Below are 25,330 nucleotides of genomic sequence, written 5' to 3'. Positions count from 1 at the left end.
GATGAGATCCTCCACGAATTCCCCACCATCTTAGAGCCACGTTCAACGCCACCCTGCCCCAGCATGGGGTCTTCCACCACATCGCCACACAGGGCCCCCCGCTGCACGCTAGACCCAGACGGCTGCCGCCCGAGAAGCTCCAGCAGGCAAAGGAGGAGTTCTCCAGGCCCCAGGAACTGGGAATCATCCGGTGCTCAGACAGCACCTGGGCATCGCCACTCCATCTGGTCCCAAAATCGCCCGGGGGCTGGAGACCATGCGGGGATTACTGTCAGTTGAATGACGCAACCACCCCCGACAGGTACCCAGTGCCCCACATATAGGACTTCTCCACCAACCTCCATGGCTCACGGGTCTTCTCCAAAGTGGACCTCGTGCGGGGATACCATCAGATCCCAGTGCATCCATATGACATAGATAAGACGGCCATTATCACCCCTTTCGGCCTCTTCGAGTTCCTGCATATGCCCTTTGGTCTTAAGAACGTGACTCAAACATTCCAGCACCTCAAGGATGCGGTTGGAAAAGACCTGGACTTTGTGTTAATTTACCTGGCCAATATTCTCATTGTCAGTTGCAAATGCGATGAACACAAAGGCCAGCTCCGCACACTCTTTGCCCGGCTGCCGGACTTCGGATCATGGTTAACGCGGCCAAATGCCAGTTCGGCAAGGAGTCCCTCCAGTTCCTGGGGCACACCATTTTGGCAACTGGGGCCACCACACCAGCATCGGAGAAGGTAGCGGCTGTTCAATGATTCCCCAAACCCTCCACCCTGAAAGGCCTCCAAGAGTGCATGGGGATGGTGAACTTTTACCATTGTGTCATCCCCAGAGCCTTGCGAACCATGCATCCATTGTTCATGCCTCATGGCCACCAAAGAAAAAACTTTATCGTGATCAGAGGAGGCAGATAAAGCTTTCATCGTGACAAAGGAGGCTCTAGCCAGCGCCACATCGTTGGTGCACCTGCAGACGGAGGCGCACACAGCATTCTCCGTGGACACCTCAGCTACGGCAGTGGTGGGGGGGCGGGGGAGTTCTGGAACAGTGCCATCAGGACAATGCCATCTGCTGACCTTTTTCAGCAAACAGCTGCGCCCGCCCACTGGAGCTCAAATACAGCGCCTTCGACCGGGAGCTTCTAGCACTGTATTTGGCCCCTGCCGGTGTCCAAGGAGGCTCGTTACCTCTTCACGGTGGTTGATCGGGCCACAAGGTAGCCAGAGACCATCTTGAGTAAGGAGGCCTCTGCGGAGATGTGCGCCAGGACTCTGGTCAGCCAATGGATTGCCTGTTTTGGGGTCCTGGTGCACATCACAAGCGACAGAGGGGCGCAGTTCACATCTGCCCTGTGAACTCAGATGGCGAAGCTCCTGGGGGGTCAAGCTCCACCACACCACAGCATACCACCTCCAGTCCAACGGGTTGGTGGAGAGGTTCCAGAGGCACCTGAAGGCATTGCTTATGGCCAGGCTCTCTGGACCAGACTGGGTGGACAAACAACCTTGGGTCCTCCTCGGGATTAGGACGACACCCAAGGAAGACCTGCAGGCTTCAGCAGTGGAGATGGTCTATGGCGCACCGCTTTCCCTGCCGGGTGAGTTTTTTGGCCCAGAGCCTGAACCACAGCCAGACAAAAACTTGCTGCCAGACCTACACAGGTGACTGGCCTCCCTAGCTCCCCCAACCCCGGCACACCACAGCACCCAGCTGTTTCATCTCCCCAAAGAGCTCGATTCGGCCCAGTTCATTTTCATGCAGAGGGGACTATAAGGTGCAATGCTACAGTGACCGTATGAGGGGCCACACAAAGTACCGGTCTGGTAGAACCTTCACCCTGGACATTGGGGGAAGAGAGGAACTTTTTATGGTGGACAGCCTGAAGGCGGCCCATTTGGACTCATCACAGCCGGAGCAGATGGCCGCGCCCAATCGCCAGGGCCTGCCGCCAAAGCAACAGGACGTGTAGTCGGTTCTTGGGGGGGTGGGGGGGGGGGGGGAAATTGTGTGACGGCGCACATCCTCATGGCGAACCGGCCCCACTTGTATCGCCACGTGGCGGGGCAACCTGGGGAATTGGCGTCGTCGGAGGTTTCTCTCTGACTCCAGCATCCCTTCCAGCACCCATCCTGGGCAGCGATTATGATGTCACAATGCACCAGGTGACTGAGCTCATGCTGCCCTTATAGGGACGTGCTGAATTTGAATAAAAACAGTCATTAACAACCTTCAACATGGTGGCTGTGTTTCCTCCACTGCTCACACCACCACACTCTAGCTTACAAGTGATTTCCCTGAAAAGTAACAATATCAAAAGAGGTATGCATTTTTTGGTGAATGCCAATCAAAAAAAATTCTTGGGAAACTTGTTCTTAAAAATATTCTCAGTTTTTAAAACTGCAAATTAAATATTGAAAGATGAACAGTACTTAGGACATCAAGTCTGATGGGTTGCTCTTCTCTTTTCCTCTCCAAATGGTTGGTTAATTGTATTAATGATCTTATTTTAATTTTAAACAGTAATAGTTCTGTTATGTTATGTTATATTAAGAAAAGAACTATTGGCCTTTTGTGATACTAGTCAGCCAACTTCATCATTTTCACAACTCAAAATACTTCATTGATTCTCTGAATGGTTTTCTGAAGTTTGCAGTTACCAGCATTTTGAGACCTACTGAAGAACAATGATATTCCTTACATTAATCACACCAATCCAGAGAGATTTTGAGCTGTGGATTGCGTTATCAAGGCTGCTATTGTGTGGACATGCAAGCATTGGGAGACATAGGCACAATAATAAAAAACTTCTAATCAGAATCACAAATAATATGATTCTCCCTCTGACTTGAAATTTTTACAACCTTTGCCATCATTGATTGTTCTATTCTTTTCTAACACCCACTCCCCTTCCACTTTAAGACACTCACTGGATTCCCTTCTTAACTATCCCCATTGCCAATTCATCCCCAGCAATGGGTTTCCTTCCTGTAATAATTAGCAGAGTCCCCAGGATTTACCATTGGCCCCTTCTTTGCCTCATCGTAGCAAGCTAGTATTTCTTCCCATTAAATACTGGGAAGCCTGGGCTCATCATCTTCGTAGTCCACATCCTTGTTGCCCATTCCATCTCCAGTTGAAATCAACTGTTTGCCACATGCATCCTTTATCACAATACTCTCTACCTCATACACCAAACCAGGTCTCCATTGACTTGGCCTTATGAGCTACAAACTCTATCTCTATAACTTCCTGTTAGCATAACACAATGTCCAGCTCTTGCATCAATCCTTTGACCACATTAAACCATCCAAACAGTCCATTCCATTATCTAGATGGGACAGTGAAAACATCATCTTTGGACTCTTCACAAGTTCCTTTACCTAATTGTCGTCCATTCTATTCCATGGTAACATAATTGAAAATGACCATTTAAAACTTGATATTAGACTTGTATTGGAGAGTTCTGAGCCATTCCAGGCTTGGCTCTTCTGAAGTTGAAATCTAATCCATTCCTTTGCCACTGTTAGATTTTGTCCAATGCACTCCTGGTGGGCAGCCGCCGGGCGGGCAGCCGCCGGGCGGGCAGCCGCCGGGCGGGCAGCCGCCGGGCGGGCAGCCGCCGGGCGGGCAGCCGCCGGGCGGGCAGCCGCCGGGCGGGCAGCCGCCGGGCGGGCAGCCTCATTTTATTGCATTAACTTGATTGTTCAAAAGTCTGTTGGTCATCTACAGCACCAATATCTCATTACATTGCCCAATATCATTTTTAAAAAAAACTGATAACATTTCTTTGAAGCTCCTTGGGAAATTCTTGCTCCATGCAAGATTGAATGTCAATGTCACGTTATTCTCCAGTGGAGTGCTAAATACATTGTAATTGCCTTGAGGCACTGAATTAACATTCAGATGCCATCTAGATGATAAGCTGCCTGGTTTCCAACAAGCTAAAAATAGGGCATTACAGTATTGTTCAATTGCTTTTTATTTCCCAGAAAATGCCTTTGTAAGCCAATCTCCTTCTCCTTTCAAAAAGTTACTGCAACATCAGTTTCTATTTCATTCAGGGTGAGGTATACACAGTATATGTTCAATAATCTACTGCTGCCAACTGTCAGGAATGACCGTCTTAGGTGAACAGAATTTACTCAGTAAAGTACCAGACGTCTGCTGGCACAGATGCAACCTCCACATGGTCCTCAATAAAATGCAGCAGCTACTGGCAAGGAGGGCCACTGCTGAATTGGGAATTGATCATCGATCACATTCTTTTTTGAGCATGAAAGTTAAGCTAACTTTCAAGAAAAAAAATGGCTATAGGAAATGGAACATTATATAGATCTGATCTATTACATGGGTCATTCTTATTCTGGTCAAAGATTGCAAATGCAGTTCCAAGAAATTAAAGGGGATGTGAGACATATGATAGGGCAATTCAACCACCATTATTAGGTCAATCAAAGTAGTAATGCACCAAAAGCAAGAGTTTGATGGCCATGCAATTACACTAAAAATTACCAAAAATAAATTTTCACTCAATTTTTAGAAGAGCTTTTTTTATTTTCCAGTCTTTGTGAAATTTTTGCACCACACAGAGATCTGTTTATCTTGTGCATAATATCCTTTTAAGAACATGAAGGTTAAATATTCTAAAAAGTCACTCTATGTCCTAACCTTAAAAAAAAACTGTTGCTGCAAAATAGTGTGCAAAATCAATGCATTGATAAATCATACCTAGCTCCATGTCTAGATTACTCTTAGAGTCGCTACATACATGATCTTGGTGGTAAACCCACCTATACATTTTCTCTGCTTGCAAGTTATTCAGAAAATATGACTTCTTGGTTTCTAGGTCCATCGCTCTTAACCTCACCCTACTGGCTATTATTGAAAAGCAAAGTATTTCAAGCAAAATGCTGGAAATACTAGAACTTGTCTGGAACCATGTATGGACAGCAAAGATAAGATTTCAGGTCAATGAACTTTATTCAATTTGAGAAGAGTGGAGAGGTAACACATGCTAAGAGGAAATGGAGAAAGATAGTAGAGGATGTTTCAATGGAAGGCACACAGTTAACTGGACATTGGTCAAGTCAAAATAGAACAGAAATTGTGCAATAAATACCCAAGTGCTCAGAAGAGACCTAAATGGAAATGAAAAATCATTAAAGGATTTCTGACTAAAACAGAGACAATAGGTACAACAAGAGCAATATTGAACTCAATGTGGAGTCAGTATTGTGCGAAATTCAAAGGTGCAGTTTCTTAGTTTTTACTCGTTTTAATGGATGGCCAAAGTGAGATACAGAAATAAAATGGCAAGCAATTGGAAACTTGGATAACTTCATGATGAGATGGGGTGGGCAACAAACTGATCTGCATTTGTTTCCCCAGTATTGAAGGATTACAAATCCCTGCTTAACTGAGAAGGGGAAAGGAGGTGAGAGTATAATAGTTGCCAAAGTAGCAGAAGAGGACAATGATCCTCTGACAATGGAGTCTGCAGAAGAGGGGAACATTTTTGATTTTGTTTTTAGGCATACAGCACGGTAACAGGCCCTCCTTCCCATGAGCCCAGGTCAATGTGTTATAGAAGTGTTGCTAACACTACGCTAACTATGCTTCTGCACTCTCACCATTTTGGGACAGAGGGAAAGAGGTGACAGCAGTGGGCATAATCACTTAACTGCTGTCTGCAATGTCCAAGTTGATCATTTTATTGAGAGTTGTGTGAGCCGCAGTGACTGCTAGCATGTATGCTAGACAAGACTTGACTACCTCAGAAATGTGTCAGAAAACAATCGACTGCTATGGGTGGTGGTTGCACTGCCTTAGGTTTTAAAAATGGAATTAAGTCACAAGGTCCTGGAAAGTCTTGGGTTTTATAAGTGATGGTAGAAATGCTGCAAGTGGCCTTGGCATCCCTACATTAGGGAAGGAGGAATAGGAAATCAAAATAAATCAACCTCTGTTGGAAAATGCTAAGTGTAAAGGGCAGATAATGTAATGTTCAGTGGAAACAAGTTCCAGCATAGACCTATGTCTTACAGTGGAGAATAAATCAGTTATTTTCAAAATTGCCGTGCTAATTCATCAGGACAACACAAGAATGATGGAATTCTGATAGTAGAAGAAGAAGAAGAAGCCATTGGCCCTTCAAGGCTTTGCTGGCTCCTCATGGAACAACCCACTTATTCCTGTAGTGGAAGATCAAGGGAATCAAACATTTTTCTCTGGTTCTGTAGCAAGAAGCTGCTTCAATCAATCCACACATCACTCAGTAGGTATGACTATTACATCAAATATCTGTTCAAGTTTTATCTTTGTATAATGAAGAGGCAAACTTGCACTTGACCTTAGAAACAAATAATATTTGAGGGAGCAAGTGCTATTCATAATAACAGCTGCTCTAAGAGAACTTAAACTGCTATATCGCACATGACAGGTGCCTTTCTGATCATCTTCCCAAAAGGCACATAAAAGAAACCAGAGACTGTGCAAATAAAGTAACTTACAGAATTTTTTTTGTCAAAACATAAATATCATTTTGCAGTTTTCCATTACAACAGGTATCTTTTACTTCCTTGGCAATCTCTCCAGATTAAAGACTATTTGCTTCATGTGCCAGTCTTGTGGGTTCTGTGGTAACAAATGAGGCCAAAGTGGGAATGGCAAACTCAAACATTTGGGGGAGGTGGTGCCTGAGAAGCAGCCAAGTGGATAGAGAGTGAAGTGGTTGTCTCCTTCTACATGCTCCCAATGTGTGGACCTGAAGTTCTCAATTCCAATGTTCCATCAGCATTTGGAATGGTCATAGGACAAGAATATCTAGGAGTCAGTGCGCATGTTGTATTTCTTTGAAGTTTTCTTTTGAGAAGATTGAAAACTTGGCTGAATGGTGAACTAACAACAATCTCACACTCAATGTCACCAAAACTAAGGAGCTAATCATAGACTTTAGGAAGGGGAACCAAAGGTGTACAATCTAGTGATTACTGGGAGATCAGAGGTAGAGAGGGTGAGCAAATTTAAATTCCTGGGAGTCACTATCTCTGGACCTAACATGCAAAGTCACATAAGGAAAACACATCAGCGCCTCACTTCCTCAGGAGTTTGCGGAGGTTTAGTACGACATTAAAAACTTTGCTAAGCCTCTACAGATGTTGAGTGGAAAGTGTGCTGACTAGCTGTATCACAGCCTGGAATGGGGGCTGAGCGGAGAGCCATGCAAAAGGTAGTGGACACAGCCCAGTTGTGGTCACAAGCAAAACTCTCCCCACCAAGAAAATCTCCATGGAAAGCTGCCATCAGAGCAGCAGCAATCATCAAGGATCCACACCACTGAGAGAGGAGTCACGTGATGGAGTAGTAGCTGGTTGGGAAAACCAGCCCCCTCCAGGAAAATATGAAAAAAGTTCGGAAAAAGCAAAGCTAACAAAAATAGAATACAAGAAAAAGAAGAGAAGAGAATGGCTTCAAAGAAGGAGAAAGTAAGAACAACTGGAAAGTAAAAAAGTCACCAAAGAAAGAAGGTGGCCTTACCTGCACGAAGGAACAGGATGCCAGGATGCTGTGGTGACAAGGAGCGCCCGACCCTCGAGGTCAGTGCCTGCTCTGCCTGCTCTGCGTAGTCACAACCCACCAGCTCTACAAAAATGGCTCTTGGAGCCAAACAGAAGTGCGCAGTGCGCAATCAAAGGAGAAAGAGGACACCGACAGGGGGAGGGGGGGGGGGCTCAGCACAGGAGTGGGCTGTCACAGAGCGAGCAGCTGAGGGACACTCACCACCAGGGTTCTCAGCTGGAGGGTAAGGAACAACAGACGAGCAGCACAGGAGGGGAGGACCAGCAACAAGAGGCCCAGCAAGAAGAGGCCAGACAAAGATGCATGCAGCTCATCAGGAAAAACAGAAAAGACACAGATGCAGGGAAGAACACACAGATACAGAAGAAGAAGACCAAGATCTTCACAGAGAAATTGAAGGTAAAACTGATAAACAGAATATAGATAGTCTTTTTTGAGGAACAAATTAGATCACTAAAATAATGATTATCATTAGAGTTTATTGCAATTAAAAGGAAAATGAAAAGAGAAGATAAAATGCAAAAGTTAGAACTGGTAATGACCGAGTAGCGAGATGACCGAGTAGCGAGATGACCGAGTAGCGAGATGACCGAGTAGCGAGATGACCGAGTAGCGAGATGACCGAGTAGCGAGATGACCGAGTAGCGAGATGACCGAGTAGCGAGATGACCGAGTAGCGAGATGACCGAGTAGCGAGATGACCGAGTAGCGAGATGACCGAGTAGCGAGATGACCGAGTAGCGAGATGACCGAGTAGCGAGATGACCGAGTAGCGAGATGACCGAGTAGCGAGATGACCGAGTAGCGAGATGACCGAGTAGCGAGATGACCGAGTAGCGAGATGACCGAGTAGCGAGATGACCGAGTAGCGAGATGACCGAGTAGCGAGATGACCGAGTAGCGAGATGGCCGAGTAGCGAGATGACCGAGTAGCGAATGACCGAGTAGCGAATGACCGAGTAGCGAATGACCGAGTAGCGAATGACAGAGTAGCGAATGACCGAGTAGCGAATGACAGAGTAGCGAATGACAGAGTAGCGAATGACAGAGTAGCGAATGACAGAGTAGCGAATGACAGAGTAGCGAATGACAAAGTAGCGAATGACAGAGTAGCGAATGACAGAGTAGCGAATGTGGAAGAGTGGGAAACGGCTGTAGAAATGCAAGTAAATGACAAGAGAAAAATTGGAAGAAAGTGATAAAAAAAATTAAAGAGACTCAAGAGTTGTTATCTCAGAAATTGATATGTTGGAAAATTATAGTAGGCGAAACAACATAAAAATAGTGGGCCTGAAAGAGGGTGAAGAAGGCACAGACATGAAGGAATTTATAAAAGGATGGATCCCAAAGGTCCTGGGAATGACAGAAATGGAAATAGAAAGGGCACACAGAGCATTAGCTCCAAAACCACAGACACATCAAAAACTAAGATCCACCTTAGTAAAATTTTTGAGATACAAGACAAGAGAAAATATGCTGGAACGGGCAAGGAATAAAATTAGAGAAGATAATAAACCATTGGAATACAAGGGTCAAAAAATATTTTTCACCCAGATGCAAGTTTTGAACTCTTAAAGAGGAGGAAGGAATTTAATACAGCGAAATCAACTTTATGGAAAAAAGGATACAAATTCATATTAAGACATCCAGCCGTGCTTTAAATATATATACCTGGGGAGCAAAACAGACTGTTCTCGGATCCGGAGAAAGCACAAGAATTTGCAGAATGTTTGCAGGAGAGAAGAGATGTAACAAGAATGAAGAACGACGATAAAGTATATATAAAGATGTAAAAACAATGTATATGTAAAGAACTAAAGAGGGAAAAGAGAAGGGAAGGAAGGGAGTAAGGGGGGGGGGAAGGAGAGAGCTTCATTATATGTGTTTAAAAAAGTATTTTCTGGAGAGGGCTGGGTGGAGGGGGAATATCCGTCACTGCAAAATCAGTTGACGCTGCGAACAAGATTGTAATCTAAATGAAAAGGGGAGTTGTGGTTGCCCGGCAAAGGGTATGGGGCAACTCAGAGAGGGGGGAACTTTTTGGGTTAAGGTATTAGTGGAAGTGGGAACTGCGGGGGTACTTTATGTCTTAAATGTGTTGTCGTATATTAAGTGTAATAAGAGAAAACTAAGAAATGAAAATGGGGAAAAGGGAATGGAGGTGACGAAGAGGTGGAAAAGAGCTGTATGCAAGATACAAGATGGCCATGTTAAACTATATGACTATAAACATTAATGGAATACATAACCAAATTAAAAGGAAGAGGCTACTAAATTTATTGAAGAAGGAAAAAATAAATATAGCATTTGTGCAGGAAACCCATCTAACTGAAGCAGAACATAACAAACTAAAGAGAGACTGGGTAGGACACATAACAGCAGCATCCTATAACTCAAAAGCTAGAGATGTAGCCATACAAATTAACAAAAATGTACCAATCAAAATAGAGGAGGAAATAATAGATCCGGCAGGGAGGTATGCAATGATAAAGTGTCAGATATACTCAGAATTTTGGAATTTGCTCAATATATATATACGCCTAACGAAGAGGATCAAAAGTTTATGCAGGATTTTATTTTTGGAAGGTTGCAGAAAAACAAGGAAATATATTGATAGGAGAGGATTTTAACGTTAATTTGAACCCAATGTTGGATAAAACTGGACAAAAGGCAAGTAAAAAGAATAAATTAGCCAAATTTATGGTTAAATCAATGCAGGAAATGAAAATGAATAAATGTATTCCATTGGAAAAAAATAACATATAATTTAAAAAATAAAGTCACAATGTTTGAGCAAATTTGGGAACCAGACATGGAACATATCAGAGAGAGCTTGCCTACAACCTCCATCCCCTAAAATAAGAATGAAAATGATAAGACAAAACGACTAGTTTCAGTGTGTAATAAAAGGATGGATCAGTTGGCTCCATATATGTTCAGTTTCTTAACATTCATTTCTTTTACATATGTATCTTTTCTCGAGTACAGTTTTTTTTTTGCACTGATGAGCAAAAACTTTACCTGGCCTGCAGGAAAAAGAACCTCAGATGTGTATTTACTCTGACAATAAATCTGAACTTTGAATATGTCCTTGAATCTTTATTCCCAGCTCTGTCACAGAAAGTGTGTTGTTTTTTTTTAAAAAGTGGTAGTCTAATGTTCAGCTTATGATGTGGCATGTCCATGGAGCCAACAGAATGCAATTAGGGCCTCAATGCTAGGGACATTGGTCTGGGAAAGGATAGTGACGTTGGTTCACTTATCCTTCAGTGAATCAGATGTACTGTCCAAATGGATCTGCAGTACTGTTAAAACAACTGAACTGCTGTTTTCCTTGGGTTCTACCACTTCCACACAAATGAATGATGTTTGCTGACATTCTACCACTTTACATTTTTGCTTTAAATGCTTTCCAAATGAATACATGCTGCATTGTCTGTCTATGCTCTTGTGCCTTGGGGGCAATGAAACCACAGAGGCTGCTGTGAATTCCCACATCCAACCCACCCTCCAGAATTTTTGTCCTCTTGAAGAATGTCATTCTGATTAAATTACAACTTCCTGTACCTCCTACTACATGAACTTCAATCACTAGGCTTTGTAGGCTAGCAGTGCCGGTACGCAATTCAACTGTGGGTGCATCATCGAAGCCATATTTTGTCCTTACCTGTTGCTTTTAACTAATCAGCATTTTAAAGAATGCAGTCGGAATTTGGAATCACAGATTAGCTCATCCACGCATAAATAATATGTTGAGAAAGCTTTTTGAAAAGATGTACAATGGAAAGACAACACATGAATTTTATATTTAACCTACTTTCCTGTCATTGGGAGAGACTTGGAGGAGGAAAAAATGGCACAGGGAGTTGTTGGGGGAAGTGCCAGGGAAAGACTATAACAATTCAGAAATCATTATGTGGTTTCACGAGCTTGAGAGTTTCTCCAGCACTTTTGTGTACTTGCATTGGCTTCAACATGCTGCTTACATAGCTGGTGATTTTTTTTGGCCACAGGTGTCGCTGTTGTGTCCTCTCTGCTCAAAATGGGGTTATACATTTAAACTTGCTTCCCACAGCGCAGTTAGCTTCCCAATTTAAAAGTTAGCGTGGGCTTGCCATGTTTCTGAGGGTTCATGGAAGGCTAGGAAAGTAGCATAATGCATAGAGTTGCCAGAGAAGAAGTGGAGGGAGCAGTCATGATCATGACTCACTTTCTTCCCTTACCCCCACCCTATTAATGGCCTTCCAAGCTAATCAAAACCTAATGGCAAATTTTAAATCAAGAAATGTTAATATATGCGAGAGAGAACTAAAATCGATACAAATCCTTTTATTTTTAGCCCCTTTCATACTTGCAAGTGATCCCAGGAATTAACCGCCAATCGGCCTGTAAAGTGCCAAGTGTGAAAGCAAAAATCAACTCAACGTTGGTGTCAGATGATGTCCCCTCACGCTGGGGATTGACAACCTCGAGTCAGCAAACGCTGGCATTGTGCTTTGTGGGATTGAAATGACCCAAGTCTTTGCTTGAGTGAAGGAAGAAAAGATTAAAATGAAGGTATAAACCTTGCCGTGGGAAAGTCACAGCAGGAGAGAGATGAAATAAATAGCAATAATGGACAAAATTTAAACAGTGTGGGAAAGTTGGTAGCACTATAAGTGTACAATTTATAAAGACCGTGGGGGGAAAAAAAGCAATGGCGGACCTCACTTCCCAGAATGCCCTGAGGCAGAGAACCCCCTCCATAAATGCTCCATTGCTATAGTTGGACATACAGCCCTTTCGCTGACGTATGGAATTCTGGAAGGGCAGGTCTACCATCGCTTCCCACCCCCCCCCCCCCCGCCGCACAGTATTTATAAATTGTATGTGATAGAGCTACCAACTTTCCCAGCCTGTTTAAAAATTGTCCGCTATTGCTAGCATTTTCCCATGGTCCCTTATAAAGGTTTCTATAGGTCAGCACAACAACACGAGTTGAAGAGCTCATATTGTGCTGTACATAAAGCTTAATGTTATAATTAAGCACAATCCATTTTGTTCAAATACAAGATCATAATACATTGATCAGGATTTAGGGCAGGTTCATCATCACTTGATCCATCGTAACGTCATCAGAAGAAGGCTGAACAGTCCTAACCCCGGGGATGGGTGAAAGAGTTCAATGTCCCAGGAGTGGTCAAGTGTGAAAAGCCAAACCCCCAATCCTATCTCAGGACACTGAACAGCCAATTTAGTGGGATGCAAGTGTGAAAGGGGTTTTTGAGCCCCGCAGGCTTGTATGTATAGCAATCCAAATTATTGGTTCTGATCCAGTTCGTTGCTCATTGTAAACTGAACAATCCTATTCACACACATTCACTCTGCCATTAAAAGTGACTTGTACAAAAACAAAAATCAGATAATCACAAAAATTTCATGGATGAAACAAGCTAGTAAGATCTGAAAAATGATCGTTCCTATTTATACACATTTATTGTGCAATTAAAAGTGATTTATAAGAAAACAAAAGTCAGGTCATCACAAAAATCTAATGGATGAAACAAATTAATAAGATCTATAAATTGCAAAGGGAACCAAAAAAACATGCAAATCAATATAATGGGAAACCTGCATTGGAATTTTTTTCCCTGCCATACTTAAATTGCTCTCTTACTCTACAAATGGTTTCTTCAATTTATAGCAGATAATTACCATTCTAAATTAATCCCCAAGAATTTTACAAACTTTCCAAGCATTAAACAAACTATATAGTTCACTCTGAATAGAAGTATCAATGGGCCAATGGTGTGGTTAAGTGGCAGCAAATTAATTGCAAAACAGTGGATTGCTCTATCATTTGTTTAAACTACATGGTTTGCGGAGTATCACTGGAGTGCTTCAGAGACCACTAGAATTATCAGTGGACTAGAACACTTCCTTTTGGATAAACCTCTTTGCCACATGTTTAAATACTTGCAAAAACAAATGGCATGATATCTAAATGCTTTTACCATACTTTGCAGTTTTTTAGAGAAATCCATCTTTTCCCCTACCTAAAAATAGTTCATCTGTTATTTTCAGCCAGAGTCATTTTGCCTTTGATTGAGAATTCATATTCTGAAGCATAGAAATACAGAAAGGGAACGGCTTCAGATCAAACTAGAAACTGAAAGAAACACATGCTAAACCACAGGGAGAAAAAAAAGTTTGCAAGCTCATATGGTGTAAGGATAATGACAGCACAGATAATCCTCAAAGTGAGAAAATATACCCCCAATGGAGGGACAATAAACCATCACGAAGTTCCTCAAAGTACCATGCAGCTTTCAACCACGAAAGAGAACAATTTATACAAATACAGAATATGAAAAGCGCTAACACTAAAATTAGCAGACAAGGGTATAACTGACTTCACAAGAAAAAGAGGGAAAAATATTGCAGACAAGCTTCTCATGTCAGGGGAAACCCCTAGTTATTGTTGAGTAACTGACTTCCAGGTTTTGTTTCAGTTGTGTTTTCTATCATACTCCTCGAGTGCAGAAGTCAAATTTATCGTCATCTGATTGTACAAATACAACCTGACGAAACAGTGTTCTACAGTTCTTGATACAAAACACGCAGACACACAACCAGACACATACAGACAATACATATGCAGGACAAGAATTTTATCTATACTGTACAAATAAATAAATATTTTTGTATAAATAGGTCATAGATGGTTAGTGTGAGCAGTTCCGATAGTCATTCAGCATTCTCACTGCCCGTGGGAAGAAGCTGTTCCTCAGCCTTGTGGTGCTGGCTTTGATACTCCTGTATTTCTTCTTTGATGGGAGCAGCTGAAAGATGCTGTGTGCAGGGTGGAAGGGGTCTTCAATCATTTTGTGTGCCCTCTTCAAACCTTGTAGATCACATCGATAGTGAGGGAGAAAGACTCCAGTGATCATCTCCACCTTTCTTAGTCCTGTGGATTGACCTATGATCCATTTCTTTGCAGCAACCATACTACACGATAAGTCACTAGTTAAATGAACTCCAAGGAACTTGGTATTTTCCACCCTCTGTACTACAGAGTTGTTGATGTGTAGTGGAGGGTGTTCATTCCTCGCCCTCCTCAAGTCCACGATTATTTCCTTCGTCTTATCCACAATGGGACTCGGTCCAATTCAAGATTTTTCACCTCTTCTCTGTAATGTGACTCATCGTTGTTGCTGATGAGCCCAACTCCTGTTGTGTCATTTGCAAGCTTAGTGCACTGTTGGAGCTATATCTGCCGATGCAGTCATGGGTCAGTAGCATGAACAGGACCGCGCTGAGCACACAGTCATGAGGTGCACCAGTGCTCAACATTCTGCTACTGAGCAGGACAGATTGTGATCTTCTGATTAGGAAGTGTCCAGGATCCAATTACTGAGAAGGGTGTTGATTCCCAGTGAGGAGATGATGATTCATGGGAAAGACCTATTCACTGCAGCCCTTCATTCATCTTCAAAACTCATGTCACAAGCTATTTTAACAATTAAAAGCAAGCCAGCAGTCTGTGCAGGACAGCTCTCTGCACAAACGTGGCATATTCACTCAATATGACTAACTATCTCTCCCCCTCCACCTTCCCAATCACCCTCCACCCCTCAACACAATCCTTTTTGTGAAGTTCAAATTGTTCACTCAATCCCATGATATTTTCTTCTTTTCATTTAATTTCAATCTCTAACCCAGACGGCAGAATGCATCTCATTTTACAAAAGTGGCAGCCTCCTCCCATTTGACCAGCTCCAATCTCTTTGTTCGCCACCACCACCAGTTTTCCCAGCTAGTAGCAAGCAGAAATCTCAAATAAGACCCAACTCTTTTGTTTCATTAGTAATAACTTTTATATTCATCTTTGAGGAATCCTTTGCAAAGTGTAGTATTAATTAAAGCCACTTGATAATGAACACTGAAACATCAAGCTATGATGCCTTTTTAGAATGCCACAGCCTCTGTGGATTACCGAGGACCAGACTAAACATTGCAATAAAACTCAAACATTACAGTAAATGGTTACTAATTAAAGCTTCAATTGTTTATACCATTCCATGATAAACTGCAGTAGGCTTAACTTCATTATTGAAAATAATAGATTTGCATTTTGTTTACAATTCTTTTATTCTCATTTGGAAACCTGTTCATACAAAATAAAAGGCAGTTAAAATTTCGCTTGCCCAGCTTTCAATCCCAGAAAAACACTTAAACGATGAAGATAAGCAATGTGTTATCTTGATTCATAAACTTTGATAGAAATGATTTTTACTCCGTGATCCAGGTTTCTTGTGTACATCCTTAAAAAGCATGTCTGGATACAAAAGACTTTTAAAAAATATTATCAGAAAATTTTTTATTTCATGCTGAATTTTGTATTTTTTTCTTCTTTGGCTTGGCTTCGCGGACGAAGATTAATGGAGGAATAATATCCACGTCAGCTGCAGGCTCGTTTGTGGCTGACAAGTCCGATGCGGGACAGGCAGACATGGTTGCAGCGGTTGCAAGGGAAAATTGGTTGGTTGGGGTTGGGTTTTTCCTCCTTTGTCTTTTGTCAGTGAGGTGGGCTCTGCGGTCTTCTTCCAAGGAGGTTGCTGCCCGCCGAACTGTGAGGCGCCAAGATGCACGGTTTGAGGCAATATCAGCCCACTGGCGGTGGTCAATGTGACAGGCACCAAGAGATTTCTTTAGGCAGTCCTTGTACCTCTTCTTTGGTGCACCTCTGTCTCGGTGGCCAGTGGAGAGCTCACCATATAACACGATCTTGGGAAGGCGATGGTCCTCCATTCTGGAGACGTGACCTACCCAGCGCAGTTGGATCTTCAGCAGCGTGGATTCGATGCTGTCGGCCTCTGCCATCTCAAGTACTTCGATGTTGGTGATGAAGTTGCTCCAATGAATGTTGAGGATGGAGTGGAGACAACGCTGGTGGAAGCATTCTAGGAGCCGTAGGTGATGCCGGTAGAGGACCCATGATTCGGAGCCAAACAGGAAAAACAAGGACTGGTTCGACGAAAACAACCAGGAAATCCAGGAGCTGCTGGCAAAGAAGCGAGCTGCCCACCAGGCTCACCTTGCAAAGCCGTCCTGGCCAGAGAAGAAACGAGCCTTCCGTTGTGCATGCAGCCATCTTCAGCGCAAACTCCGAGAGATCCAAAATGAGTGGTGGACTAGCTTCGCCAAACGAACCCAGCTCAGCGCGGACATTGGTGACTTCAGGGGCTTTTATGAGGCTCTAAAGGCTGTGTACCGTCCCTCACCCCAAGTCCAAAGCCCGTTGCGCAGCTCAGACGGCAAAGTCCTCCTCAGCGACAATATCTCCATCCTCAACCGATGGTCAGAACACTTCCAATCTCTTTTCAGTGCCAACCGCTCAGTCCAAGATTCCGCCCTGCTCCAGCTCCCTCAGCAGCCCTTAAGGCTAGAGCTGAATGAGGTCCTCACCCGGAAAGAGACATATAAGGCAATTGAACAACTGAAAAGTGGCAAAGCAGCAGGTATGGATGGAATCCCCCCAGAGGTCTGGAAGGCTGGCGGCAAAACTCTGCATGACAAACTGCATGAGTTTTTCAAGCTCTGCTGGGACCAAGGAAAGCTGCCTCAGGACCTTCGTGATGCCATCATCATCACCCTGTACAAAAACAAAGGCGAGAAATCAGACTGCTCAAACTACAGGGGAATCACGCTGCTCTCCATTGCTGAATTTTGTATAATTTGCAACTAAAGGTACAATAATCTTTGGGACCTGCAACACTATTGCTCTGCCCATGTGGCAGACAACTTGGAAAAAGTGGAAGACAAATTTGGAATCACATACCATATAATCCTTGTTAAAATGACACCCAAACATCATACGAACATGCAAAAGGAAGCAAAACCCCAAATACACTTAATAATTGGCTTTTGACTGGTAAAATTAAGGTGGACTTAATGCCTTTCCCCATTCACTGTGTTCCGATATACAAAATAAAACGCCCTTGGTTGGGTCTTCTAAATTAAGCCAGGCTGTCAAGGTTGCAATTTGCATACTTAAAAAATTCAAGCTGGTCAAAAATGAAAGCTTACTTATAGCAGGAAATAACTCTTGCAATGGTAACATTTCCAACTCTGTGTTCAATAAATGTGTTCAAGTTGAGAGTAAAGAACTAGTTTTCAGCTCACCTTGGTTATGAGACAATTCCACATAGTTACTGCTAATATCACCACTTTGGATCAATTTTTAACCACCTTGTTTGCTTTCAGTCATTCAACAGCTGATATCTTCAGCACAATCTTACTTGTACCATGTTTTTTTCCTTCATGCGGCCCATCGTGTCGGCATTGTCTTCAAATAAAAATTAAAATTGTGGCCCAGTATCAAATGGTTGCAAGTGCAATTTTCAAGTTTAATAAGTAGTGAATGTCAGGAAATAATTTCACATCCATTGCCTGCATTTTAGAATTGTACTACTGGACTGTCTATCAGATGATATATCTACAGAAGCTTACATTTGAAACTGTAGCATTTTCAAAATTAAGCAATGCAGTGAAAGTACAAACATTGGAATGAATACCAATGCAATATTTGGAAATTAGTCAGGAGGGGTTCCTGTTTTATTTTAATATATGGCCAGTAAACTTATCAATGCAGTAGGAACCTACAAATACTGATTAGGAGGTTATCTGAAGCCTTGGTTGGTGAACACAGCACCACGTCAATTGTGACTAAGTCCTATTATAAACTTCAATACAAAACTCAAGGGTGACCCTCAGGTGCAACACTGAGTTCAAGAGGATATGTTAAACCAGGTGATAACTCAAGATTCCACAACACCACTTTTTTTTTTGAGTGGATACCAATATAACAGGCCGTTTTTGCCCACAAGCCCATGCCACCTAAATGCACCAGTTCACCTACAGATAATGATGATTTAATAACCTTAAGCAGCTTTCTTTCTATCAGATTCCTTTTTGTTCATGTTACTCGTTACTCATTTTCTGGTATGCTAACCATACCTAAATATATAGATCTGTTAAAGCTAATGGCAGAAAGTATTTCATTTGAAATGAGGAAAATTCTATTAAGAGATGTAAATATATCCTTTATTTCCATGTAAAGAAAATGAATATACCAGTATGTAATAATTACATTATATTACATATATGTAATATGTAGAAAATTAATGCAAGAATTATATCCTTTATTTCCAATGTAAAAAAAATGAAATCCAAAGATGTAAAATTGCAATCAATTCATTTTAAACTCTGAACATTCAGAAGCATTCACTGTGCTTTACAAAATGTCTCCACTAATGAAGGACAGGACAGACTACATTAACACTAAGCCACTATGGTTTGGCAGGAAATGATGTGTAGAATACAACCAAAATTACTGGACTTGAATGCATACCTGAAATCACCACAGGAAGAGGCAAGTAAACAGGAAAAGGAGAGCATTCTCAAAAAAATGACAGCATATTAGCTAACTTTCGTGTTTTTAAATACAAGAATGTATTTTATGCACATCTTTAGAGAGCTATTCTTTAGAGATTTTTGCACCCGAGCTAAAATTACATTCTTTTTGTTTTATTTATTCAAAGACTTGGTTCAGTGTCATTAAAAAAAAATGCATAGAGCTGGTCACGGTTACAAAAGAACCAGATATGGTCTTTGCAGATGTGAGAAGAAACAAAGGTTCATGTGTTTTGAAAGCTGAAAGCAATTCAGTGTTCACAGGGTCTCTCAACATCACACTTGGGATTGAGTACTTAAAGGCTTCAATGTGCCAGTCTTGAGTGAGTTTCTCTGACCCAGACTCTCATTAAAGAAACATTACATTCCAGTCAGGCAACTTGAAATAAACGCAATTGTGAACAGTCACACTTTTTTGAATCCATTGTATTTGCTCAGATGTTCCAATTACACAGTATCAACCAATATTTGTACCTTGTTTCATTCATTTTCCAATAAACAGGAGACTCATGTCTAACCTGGCACCTTTAACCAACTTCAATTTTAAGACCTACTGACAACAGCTGAAGTGCTGTCAGTTCACAGCCATGCTGAAATTATGGTGTGCATGCAGCTTTATTCCAACAAATCAGGATGTGACCCATTATCAAAGTGTGGAGAAAAGAGGGTTGTGTGTGCATTTCAGTTCACATTGGGGCTTAATAAACAAGATTAATGGTAGGACAGAACTCTTTGAACCAATGCTAAACTAGCACTGAAAATGCATTACCTCTCTTGGCCAAGACAGGCGCAAAGTAGGCATCTTAATTTATGTTAAAGGATTCCCCATACACATTAAAAAGATTTACAAGTATTGTACTTTTTCAAGTCTGTTGGATGACAAATTTTTCATTATTTTTGCATGGGATAAAGACCAAGTAGTGTTGTTCCATATAATTTAAATCTCACAGCAGTACATGATGAATCACTATTGGATTCATGCAAGCACTCTTCATTCCTATACCATCCAGACAAAATTCAACACAAGAACCTCCACATATGCTGGTGTACAAGATGACTTGTACAATTGATACCCAGAATTTCCACATACAATATAGGTTTTGAGCTATGCTCACTGTATAAGACTACCCCCATGTCTGGCACTTACCAGTGAAGTGATGCTGTCACAATATTTTAAAAGCAAATTACCCAGTAAAGGTTTAAATTTTATTTGCATATTTTAAAATAAACCACCATCAGCTCCTTCAACAGGCTATTTAAAGCATGAGCAGAACCGATGGACATCAGACTCCACAGGGGAATGCTGAGACTTTGCTGTCAAGGTTCGCATTGTATACTTAGCTTACAAGTGGGTGAAATTTTTAGGGTGACATTTTTGTTTGTCTCGTCTTATACGCCAGCATATACAGCACCTTTTTTTTGTGCGAGATACATTGAAGGAGCAATGTTTAGTATCCAGTGAAATGTCCTTTTCCTCTTCAAGCACATGGGACCTACTGAGGTAAGCTTTCAAGTTCAAGGGCGATAAAGAGTTGTTGAGTCAGGCACCAAAATCAAACAGCAACAGCTGGAGGAGCTGTCTGTGGAGGGAACAGAACTATCAAAGTTTTAGACAGAGAACCTCCAATCAGGACTGGTCTTGACCCAAAACAGCTACAGATCCTTCCCCATTCCCTCGCAGATGCTGCTCAGCCCACCAAGCTCCACATCAGTTTGGTTTTTGGTCCAGATTCAAGCAACTGGAGTCACTGTGCTTACTCTGATACTTGGCTACAAAAGTGCTGTATCTATTATTTGCTAATTATCCAACTAGCTATTTTGCCCGTGAAAGTGATATTTTCAGCTAGAATAGACAGTCCTGTTTGGATTTTTAAGTTCCTGCATTATTCAAACAGCATTTTTCTTTCCTGGGAATGCTCTGACAGGTAATAAGGCATGGGTGGGAAATGTAGATACCTGCCATACTTGATGGGATGCAAAATAATAAAAATGCAATCAATATGCAGCACACGCATTGTTTAATTTGGGCTATTTGGAACTCTGCATTGGAACTCTTTAAAGAAGTCTTTCCTGAGGTTTACCTCTCAGTACCTGCCTATTGTCTAGATTTCTGTCTATTACACATTTCAAAAAACTTCAATATGCTTCCAGCATTGAGGCTATGACATCTTTTTACTGAATTGTTATTATCACATATTTTTAAAAGGTAACATGGAAACTGAGAAACTGATTCATTACAATCTCAAATAACTAATCTTTCTTTTGCCTTGCAGACATTGTTGCAAAGCATTTAAATCAACAGCTTCTCGATTCCACTTAAAAAAAAATTTTGACAGATCCTCAGTCCTAACACACACATTTTAAGTTTGATGCATGCATGAAAGATCAACTGATTGATTAGTTCCCGGAGCGATTCCTTTAATCTGTGCTGATTGAGAGAAATAATCATAGCTGACATGCTGCTCTAGCCACTGACAAAGGCAAATATTTTGTTTACACAAAAAGCTATATGGTGTCAGATGGTACAACTCCAATTAGCAGAAATCAGATTATCCAAAATCCTCAGTTATCCAAAAAAACCTTTGAAGCCAAAATGATGTCGTTTTGCCTCCAAAAAAAATTTTCCAAGCCGAACTGACGTCACAGGTTGAAAAAGTTTTGAGAAAAACTCTGAGTAGAATTTTGAGTTTTTGGTTTTGATTTGTGTTTTTTTTTTGGTGAGAATGAAACATTATTTTAATGCTTAAAAAGCCTTCCCTTGTTGTTTGTTGTTGTTTAAACACTGTTAAAAGTGATTTGCTGTTGCTACCGGGCATTTTTTTTAAAAATTGACCCGTTCTCCGAAAAAAACATTTATCGAAATAGGCCTGATCAAGGCCATTTTGGATAATCGGAATTGTACTGTACATAAATTACAGATGCTGAAATCTTAAATGAACAATGAGCTGCATGAGGAATTCAGCAGGTCATCATGGGCAGTAATATAGTTTTTAAACAGCCGTTATGATAATTTCCCACCAATAATTTTCACACATACCCTCTGTACTGGCTGTTTAAACAGGAAGTTTACACTAAAATGCCTGAGACATGGTGACGCACAGAGTCTAGGTCATCCTATTCATTTAGCCCATTGTTGCGGACCGCTTGCAGATCAGTTTAGATTGCACGCAGTCTGCAAAAATGTCTAGGGCTACCGCTGGAAAAATTTCAGAATGCAAATGAATTGCTCATTCCCATTCCAAACTTTTTACGCAGCTTGCATTGCGGGAAATTTTCAAAAATTTTCCATTGTGCAGCGGCTGTGTAAAAACCATAAAAGTCAATATTTCGGGTCAGGACACTGTCTGATCTGTTAGGTTTCTCCAGCAGCTCATTGCTTGCTCATATAGCATTACAGTCTATTGGGTATTTTCTAAAGCATCGTGACTCCTGTAAATTTAGGAAACTCAGCAGCCATTTTTTTTCCATAGCAAAGTTGCACAGACCACAATATAATGAACATTTGAAACCATACTTTAGCAACTTATTTGAAAAGTTGTTGAGAAAGAGACATACTGGCTAAAGTTCAATCCTGAAAGATTATCTGCTCCATTTCAAGTTGTTGCATTAGGATCACTTGCAAATGACACTTCTAATTGGACAACACTCACTTAACAATGCACTAGGGGGGGTTCAGCCTAGATTCCAGGGGTGAAACTCTGAGCATTGCCACTTGAGTCACAGATACCCAAATGGATAATATGCCCACAAGCATCAATCTCGACTTTTAGTATTTTATAATCTTTTTATACTTTTCAAGCTACTGTACAACATGGGAAACATCTGTATTTCTGAAGTTTTCTTGCTGTCCTCAAGCAGCACTTTGAAGAATTTATAAAGGGTACTTTGGAAATATAGTTCTAGCTCAGCTTAATATGCCATCTCCTTCAGCAAGTTCTTTAAACCTTTGAAAACTAGCAAACTGCATCACAACCGCTTCAGAGTGAAAAAAGGAAACTCATGATTTTCCAAAATCATTTATTTCTATTGTTATTTCCTTGGACAAACTTGTGTCTGGATTAGGTCACAGTTCAAAGCACAAACTATTGTCAGAAAATGTCAGGTAAAGCCCTTTTCAATCAGCAGTAATCTGCCAATTTCTAAGAAACCTCACTGATTGTCATGGAAACATCTCAGATAACATCATCACACTGAGAAATAAAAATGCTTCAACCAAAAACCTCAGCCATATTAACAAGTCAGCACAGCCAGCTGTGTTCCAGAGTGTACATCCACCTACGCATTTCCTTTTCCCAATAACTGCAATTAAACTTTCACAACAGATTAGTTATAAATAACATTCGCCATTTAATTTGAGCACTCAGAGGGACTTTTCTGATATTTATTGGCAGATTCTTCAAACAGAAGGATTTAACATCTCGATCTGAGTCTTGTTTCTATTTGGATTAGAGTTGCTTTCTTCACGAGTTTGCTTCTCTGGTGTACCAATGTTCACGAATGGACTGAAATAAAATACTTCTGATGCTTTTAAAATTTCAAGCAAATACTGGCAATAAACAAGAGCCAATGGCATATAATCCAGACTTCAGTTTCCTAACTCAAGACTTCATTAATTCATTTAAATTTAACATTTGAATTCAAATGGGTGCTCAGATTATTTGAAACAAATAAGTGATAAGGATTAACATTTGAGGGAAACATGCTGCCCAGCTTTAACTAAAATGTCATCTCCAAGAGCAGCAGACATTGCACCCATAAAATGTAATTGTAAATCATTAACCACAGCTCCATCATATTAATAAAATAGCTTCAAGTTTGATCCCTAAATTATGCCAGTAATGCAAAAACCAAGATAAAGCCCAAATTCAGTCAACAGAAGCCAGATTTCATACATTATCAATTTAGGACAAACAATGCAACAATTTTTATTTGTGGCCATTTCTATCAGGTCCTTTCATTGCAAACAATCACATTTTTTTCATTTTGAAACTGAAAGTATCAGTTTGAACCTTGTTGTCACCAAAGCAAACTTTGCCAGATTAAGAGGGCACCAACACTTCAACTTGTGTTCATCTATGTCCAATGATGGACTCAGCTAAAATACTTCCAACTCCTTTACGCAATCCTTTAAGAATTGCGAGTATCCTTGTTTTTTTTTTGGTGCACAGGGAGCTAGAATTGAAGTGTGCAAAATTCTGAGACAACTTGATAAAGTTGAGACTTCCTTGAGGAGAACAATCAAACAAAAAAGATACATTTGAGGTAATAGTAGAAGAATTCAAAGAGAATTGTCAAGTTATTAATTTGTTCATAAATGGGTAGAATGGCCAGAGCAGAAACATTTTCAACTGAAAATTATGTGGATTAACACATACTGCAGTCTTCTAGGTTACAGATCAAGGGGGAGATAACTCTTTATGGCCAGCATGGAGGGCCAGAGATTACAGTTATTTGGGGAGGGGGGGGGGGAAATAATGTTAGAATAATGGATGATGGAGCAATGTGGGGGAGGGGAGTGTATTCTGCCTCTTGTATCTAGGTTTGAGTCAGTGGGAGTACAAACTGAAGATATTTAAAAAATCAGAGCCGGAAATCATTCCTCTCATGCACTGACAACAGGCTGATCTAGTGACCTTGGCTGGAAATATTTCAAAAACTGCTAGACTAATTTTCCTATGGGCTGGTCATTTTGTGTCCCCAGCTATTCAAGTTGAAGGTACGAGAATGATATCACGAGGCTAATCTGCACAACTGTATTCCCAAATAGGGAATACAGTCAGCTTCAATTTCTTGCTGTTCAATTAAACAAAGCCAAGGGTTTCTGCATGGCTACTAGTTCTTCTAACGATATTTTAATCTTCCATGACTAATTATACCCATCACCCCATCCAATTACCAAGTTTATTCTCTTCATTGCCTAATTATTTTCTAAGAGCTCACACAAATTGCCATTTACACAAAACTATTCAACCACAAAATGTCCTTGTTCAACAACTACACTCATGAGCTTTCCAGCAGAAGTCATGAAAACCAGTCAGTTTCCTCTTCTCCCAGCAGGGAACATTTAACCTTGCCAACCAAGTTTGAAAAGTCAACATAAAAAGGAGGGAGAAAACCTTACAAAACACGTTGCTGCTCCCCAGTGCTGGCAAGTGACTGCTGGTAGAAGTGCACCTGGATGCCAGAATGGCTGCAATATCAACCAAGATCAAAATTCTTGGTGCTGCCAATATTCTGACTCCTGACCGCAACCCCACCCCCCCCAACCCCGCCTTGGGCAAGGCAGTGAGAGTTCT

General features: G+C 41.3%; 2 protein-coding genes across 12 annotated transcripts in view; one reads left to right on the top strand and one right to left on the bottom strand.

Moving 5' to 3' along the window:
* The window catches only part of sh2b3 (SH2B adaptor protein 3), a 208,700-nt gene that overhangs the window by 121,287 nt on the left and 62,083 nt on the right, over positions 1-25,330 (bottom strand). The gene's annotated exons all lie outside the window — the stretch shown is intronic.
* Positions 2,023-25,330, top strand: part of pheta1 (PH domain containing endocytic trafficking adaptor 1) — a 117,501-nt gene continuing 94,193 nt past the window's right edge. Inside the window, exon 1 of one of the 2 annotated variants that reach the window (XM_069933379.1) lies at positions 2,023-2,321. The gene's annotated coding sequence lies outside the window, so the exon portion shown is untranslated. Of the gene's footprint in view, positions 2,322-7,621; positions 7,980-25,330 lie in introns of those variants that run through there. The other variant, XM_069933378.1, reaches the window with a different exon arrangement.

Source organism: Narcine bancroftii, chromosome 4 (genome assembly GCF_036971445.1).
Source record: "Narcine bancroftii isolate sNarBan1 chromosome 4, sNarBan1.hap1, whole genome shotgun sequence".
In the NCBI taxonomy this organism is placed as follows: Eukaryota; Metazoa; Chordata; class Chondrichthyes; order Torpediniformes; family Narcinidae; genus Narcine; species Narcine bancroftii.
The sequence above is the reverse complement of the archived record's forward strand: the minus strand, read 5'-3'. Positions and strand labels throughout refer to the sequence as shown.